The sequence below is a fragment of the Moschus berezovskii genome, chromosome Y (assembly GCF_049115385.1).
Source record: "Moschus berezovskii isolate FMDL1 chromosome Y, NW_MosBer_1.0, whole genome shotgun sequence".
Classification (NCBI taxonomy): domain Eukaryota; kingdom Metazoa; phylum Chordata; class Mammalia; order Artiodactyla; family Moschidae; genus Moschus; species Moschus berezovskii.
Genome location: NC_142489.1, coordinates 9,504,764 through 9,510,772, shown reverse-complemented (window position 1 = coordinate 9,510,772; position 6,009 = coordinate 9,504,764).

The following is a 6,009-nucleotide window of genomic DNA, read 5'->3' as shown; positions in this document are numbered from 1 at the left end:
AGAATCATTTGTTCTGAAAATTCAGCCTAGGATGTTATGACCATGGAGAGGACAAGAAAGGACTATTTCAGGGATCTGCCCTAAGAATCGCTGAGACTTTTCACAGCGCTTTGCCTTCAAGAATTCAGATGCCTGGCATGAAGGTTATTGCAAATCCTGTCAAATACGCCGTGGCTATGGAATGAAAACATTTGTTCCGTAACTGAAGATGAACTTACCAGGTTTTAAAAAGATGAAACCAAAGAAAGTCACTGAAAACTCTGTTTCTAGGGCGTGTAGGTATATATATATATACACACACACACACACACATATATATATTTAGGTGAACTGCTATGAATACACATAGCTGGCAGTTTAGAAGGGTATGCTGTGAATTTTAAATACCGGCGAGCTATGGCAGATATATTATATTAGGTGACCAGGTAGAACTTGACTAGGAAAATTCAGAGTTTCACCCCCAATCCAAAGACTGAAATTAATCTGTAAACATATTTTCATTACAACGACACCAAAGCCTGATTTAACTTACTCTTGCTATTAAATGATCTAATCCATCATTGTTCCCCAACATTATATTTTAAAAATAAGTTCGACAGGCTCTCTTTGAGTCTTTTTCAATGGTTGGATTTAAATATCATGCTATTTCAGGACTCTGAGCCTATGGAATCTGAACATAAATTGCTGGAAAAAGAGAGAGAAAGAGTACAGAAAGATAAGAAAATGAAAAATAAGTCCACTGAACTGTGCGTAACAAATGTTATACTAAAGGAACTTGAAATTTTGGGGATAGCTAGAATCGTATATATGAATACAGGCTTCCCAGGTGGCTCAATGCAGAGGAACCATTTGCCAATGCAGGAGACACAGGAGACATAACACACACAAGTTCAATCCTAGGGTCGGGAAGATCCCCTGGAGGAGGAAACGGCAACCCACTCCAGTGTTCTTGCCTGGAGAATGCCATGGACAGAGGAGCCTGGGGAGCTGCAGTCCATGGGGTCACAAAGAGTCGGGCACGACTGAGCACAGTATAGTACAGTACAAAACACACACACACATATTGGATATTCACAGACACACACACACACACACACATATATCCAAAACACTATAAACATGTATGTGCTTAGTTGCTCAGTCATGTCCGACTCCTTGCGACCCCATGGACAGTAGCCCACCCGACTCCTCTGTCTGTGGAATTCTCCAGGCAAGAACACTGGTGCGAGTAGCCTTTCCCTTCTCCAGGGGATCTTCCCAACCCAGGGATTGAACCCGGGTTTCCAGCATCGCAGGCAGATTCTTACGTATATAATACATAAGAAATACATATATAATATAATATAAAACTGTATATAATGCAGTATACACACAGTTACATAATACAAACCGATAGTAGTGGTTCCACTGTGTAAAGAATATAATTTCACCAGTTGAGCATGTTTAAGGGAAAATTCTGAAAGAGATGGGAATCCCAGACCACCTGACCTGCCTCTTGAGAAACCTGTATGCAGGTCAGGAAGCAACAGTCAGAACTGGACATGGAACAACAGACTGGTTCCAAATAGGAAAAGGAGTACGTCAAGGTTGTTTATTGTCACCCTGCTTATTTAACTTACATGCAGAGTACATCATGAGGAACGCTGGGCTGGAAGAAGCACAAGCTGGAATCAAGATTGCTGGGAGAAATATCAATAACCTCAGATATGCAGATGACACCACCCTCATGGCAGAAAGTGAAGAGGAACTCAAAGGCCTCTTGATGAAAGTGAAAGAGGAGAGTGAAAAGTTGGCTTGAAGCTCAACATTCAGAAAACAAAGATCATGGCATCTGGTCCCATCACTTCTTGGGAAATAGATGGGGAAACAGTGGAAACCATGTCACACTTTATTTTTTGGGCTCCAAAATCACTGCAGATGCTGATTGCAGCCATGAAATTAAAAGACGCTTACTCCTTGGAAGGAAAGTTATGACCAGCCTAGATAGCATATTAAAAAGCAGAGACATTACTTTGCCAACCAAGGTCCATCTAGTCAAGGCTATGGTTTGTTGGTGATGGACAGGGAGGCCTGGCGTGCTGTGGTTCATGGGGTTGCTAAGAGTCGGACACGACTGAGCGACTGAACTGAACTGAACTGAACTGAAGGGAAAATAAACTGAGAAAAGTAGTCTGAGTTGACTATTTTAATGAGTTTCTTTTCAACTAGATCCCATATGTATGAAAACTGAGCTGGCCTCATGATGCAAGTCATCACTGCAGATGGTATTGCTTGCACGTGGGAGCAGGGGACGCCCAAACCTAAGGAGACACAGCAAGTCTCTGTTGACTCCTCTCGTACAAGCTGGGGCCCTCTCAGCAGTGCCCACTGCTTTCTTCAGATCTCATTGACTGCAGGAATATTTGGAGAAGGAAGTTGAGAAGTAAGCTCTCGTAATTGTGACGCGGAGGAGGTGAAGGGACTCGGGTGTGGCGTGGGCCTGATAAATAGCCATCCGGTTATTCCCCGAGAAGTTCTTGGATTGGAATTTTCCCGTAAGTTTGTTAAAAGCAAGAGGGTTTCCCTTAGTGAAAGTGAAAGTCACTCAGTCATGTCCAACCCTGCAACGCCGTGGACTATATAGTCCATGAAATTCTCCAGGCTAGAATCCTGGAGTGGGTAGCCTTTCCCTTCTCCAGGGGATCTTCCCAACCCCAGGGATCAAACCCAGGTCTCCCACCTTGTAGGCGGATTCTTTACCAGCTGAGCCACCAGAGAAGGTTTGCCTTATACACATAAATATCAATAACAAAACCCAAGAGCCTCACACATTTACTGAGAGGAACATAAAGGTTCTGGGTGGGGGTGGGTGGGCTGATTCTCATCATCTATCTCATTATTCCAACATAAATTGCCATCACCTACATTATTAAATATTTATGGCCTACCAAATATGGCATTGCTATTAAAACATTCCAAAATGCAGATATTTCAGTACAGATTAATAATTACTCTGTGATCAGGATCTTAAATTCTTATCTGTGCAAGAATGCGTATGGCTTTGTGTCATAAACTACGTGATTAAGAATGGGAAATTCCAGGCAAAATGAAATCTAGCTGAGGTCACTTTTTCAATTCTAACTAATCCATCCTTACTTGTGATATCATATTTTTGTGAGACCAGTTGCTGTTTTCACACCTAAATCTCCTTTTCTAGATGTAGTTCAGTTCAAAGATATTGATGGAAGAAACTGAAGGGGACCCAAACAAATGGAAAGTCCACCAGGCTCCTCTGTCCATGGGCTTCTCCAGGCAAGAATACTGGAGTGGGTTGCCATTCCCTTCTCCAGGGGATCTTCTCGACCCGGGGACTGAACCCAGGCCTCGCGCATTGCAGGCAGATTACTTTACAAACTAAGCCACCATGGAAGCCCCGTTACTTGACTAACCATGGTAATTTCTTCTATTCCTAACACTTAATGGTTTTGTTTCACTTTCTTTCCAAGTTCAAATCTTCTCTGTTTCCGTGTGTCACATGCTAGGAGCCTGGAATTGCATGAGAAATACTCAGATTTATGATATTCAGATATTCAACTGATTTGGTCAGGACTCAGTGGCATCAGAAAATGTGTCTACTAATTTGAACACTCACCTTCTCTGGGATATTTTAATACTGGAAAAAAATCCTAATTCCCACACTGAAGAGGTATACTGTCTTTTAAACAACTTCCATCTCCCTAAAGTCAATACACGGACTGCAAGGATATCCAACCAGTCCATCCTAAAGGAAATCAACCCTGGATGGATATTCATCGGAAGGGCTGAAGTTGAAACTCCAATCCTTTGGCCACCTGATGCGAAGAACCAACTCATTGGAGAAGACCTTGATGCTGGGGAAGGATTGAAGGCGGGAGGAGAAGGGGACAGCAGAGGATTGAGATGGTTGGATGGCATCACCGACTCAATGGACATGATTTTTGAGCAAACGCTGGGAGATAGGGGAAGACAGGGAAGAATGGGTCAGACATGACTTAGAGACTGAAGAAGAACAGCATCCATCTTCTTACGGTCGACGCATGGAATAATAATTTCTGCTTAGTAGAGACTTGAGTATGCAGTTTTATGGAAAACAAAGCACGCATTCAACTCCGTTGTGAACTCGCTCCTGTCTGAACAATACCTGTCTGTTGTTACAGACTGGGCACTCCTTGTTTCTTACACAATTAGCACATCTCAAAACACACACACCTGGGGTCTGAAATGCCAGGGATGTCTGCATCTAAAACAGAAGTGTAAATAACCTGTCATTTCAACACACTTTTGCCAAGGAATGTAATTAACTAAGGAGGATTTGTGAAGATAGGAAACGTACAATCAGACTTTCATGACGTTTTTTTGAAACCAACATGATCTAAATAGAGTTCCTTCACATTTACTAATTCTAATATTCTGTAGTTTGCCAGAGAAAATAATTAGCCAGCAAAAAGCCAAAAAAAGAAACAACAAACCACCCCAAACCATGTGAGCTAAGAAGCAACACTTCCATATTCAAATGAAAAACTAATTTCAACCTATTTCATGCTTTTCCTATTGGAAAACAAGGAAGATTTTTAAATGTGTGCTTTTTAAATGTCCAGATTCAAAAAAAAAAAATAAATAAATGTCCAGATTCATGACTTGTCTAATTGTCATCGATATTATAAATGTATTCATCAAAACGTTCTATATTATGAAAACTAAATTGGCAAAATACCTATGTTAAAGGGACAGCCAATTATTTTTGAAATAACCTTTGTTCTCTATTATAACCTCTGAATCAACAATATGTTTATTTGGAGCCACCGAATTTGATTTGCCAGATTTCTTCAGGTCTTCCTAAACGGCTGCACTATCAATTGTTGTCTGTTACAATCACTCTCTACCCAGTCACTCATTTTTGAGAAACATTTACCAGAGATTCCATCTACTTCTGATAATGACTTATTATTACTTGCTCCAGTACCCTTGCCTCGAGAATCCCATGGACAGAAGAGCCTGGCAGGCTACAGTCCATGGGGTCTCAAGAGTCGGACATGACTTAGTGACTAAACGACTACTTCTATTGAGAGTTGGGAAGTGGCTGGTGGTTCTGAGTACTTAACCGTGAGCAAGCACGAGTGATAAAGCTGCTCTGTTTGGCAGTTTGTGTGCCTGGTGAGTGTCAGAAACCACGGCAGACAGATTCAAGCTGGTCCTCGGTGGACAAGAGGTGGATCCTTGTCTTCAGGAGTTTGTCCCCAAGAATTCTGATTCATCCTGACTCTTGCTGTTCATTCGTGTTATTTTCCCCACCTAGATGAACCCATTTTCATGGACAAAGTCTGTAGACTAGCTTGCATGCGTGTGTACTAAACGTGCTTCAGTCGTGTCCAACTCTTTGTGACCCCGTGGACTGTAGCCCCGCCAGGCTCCTCTGTCCGTGGGATTCTCCAGGCAAGGATACTGGAGTGGGTTGCCATGACCTTCTCCAGGGATTCTTCCCGACCCAGGGATGGAACTTGCATCTCCTGCATTGGCAGGCAGATTTTTTTACCACTAAGTCACCTGGGAAGCCCTTCCTTCAGGGTAGGGGTTCCTAACCAAGGGGATCCAATGCCTGATGATCTGAGGCAGTAGTGATAGCAAAGAAGTGTGCAGCGAGTGTAATATGCTTGAATCACCCTGAAACCATCCTCACCCTGGTCTGTGGAAAAATTGTCATCTTCTAAACTGGCCCCTGGTACCAGAAAGTTTGGGGACCAATACTTCACGGTCAGCCCAGCAGAGAAGACAGCAACTGTGGCAACTAGGGGGCAGGGAAGTGGCCAAATTTCCTTTTCAGTCACCTACTGCACCTAGCAATTAGCATACTGTTAAAAAAAGAGTTCTTTCAGCTCAGTTAAGTTCAGTCGCTCTGTGGTGTCCGACTCCTTGCGACCCCATGGAATGCAGCACGCCAGGCCTCCCTGTCCATCACCAACTCCCGGAGTTTGCTCAAACTCATGCCCATCG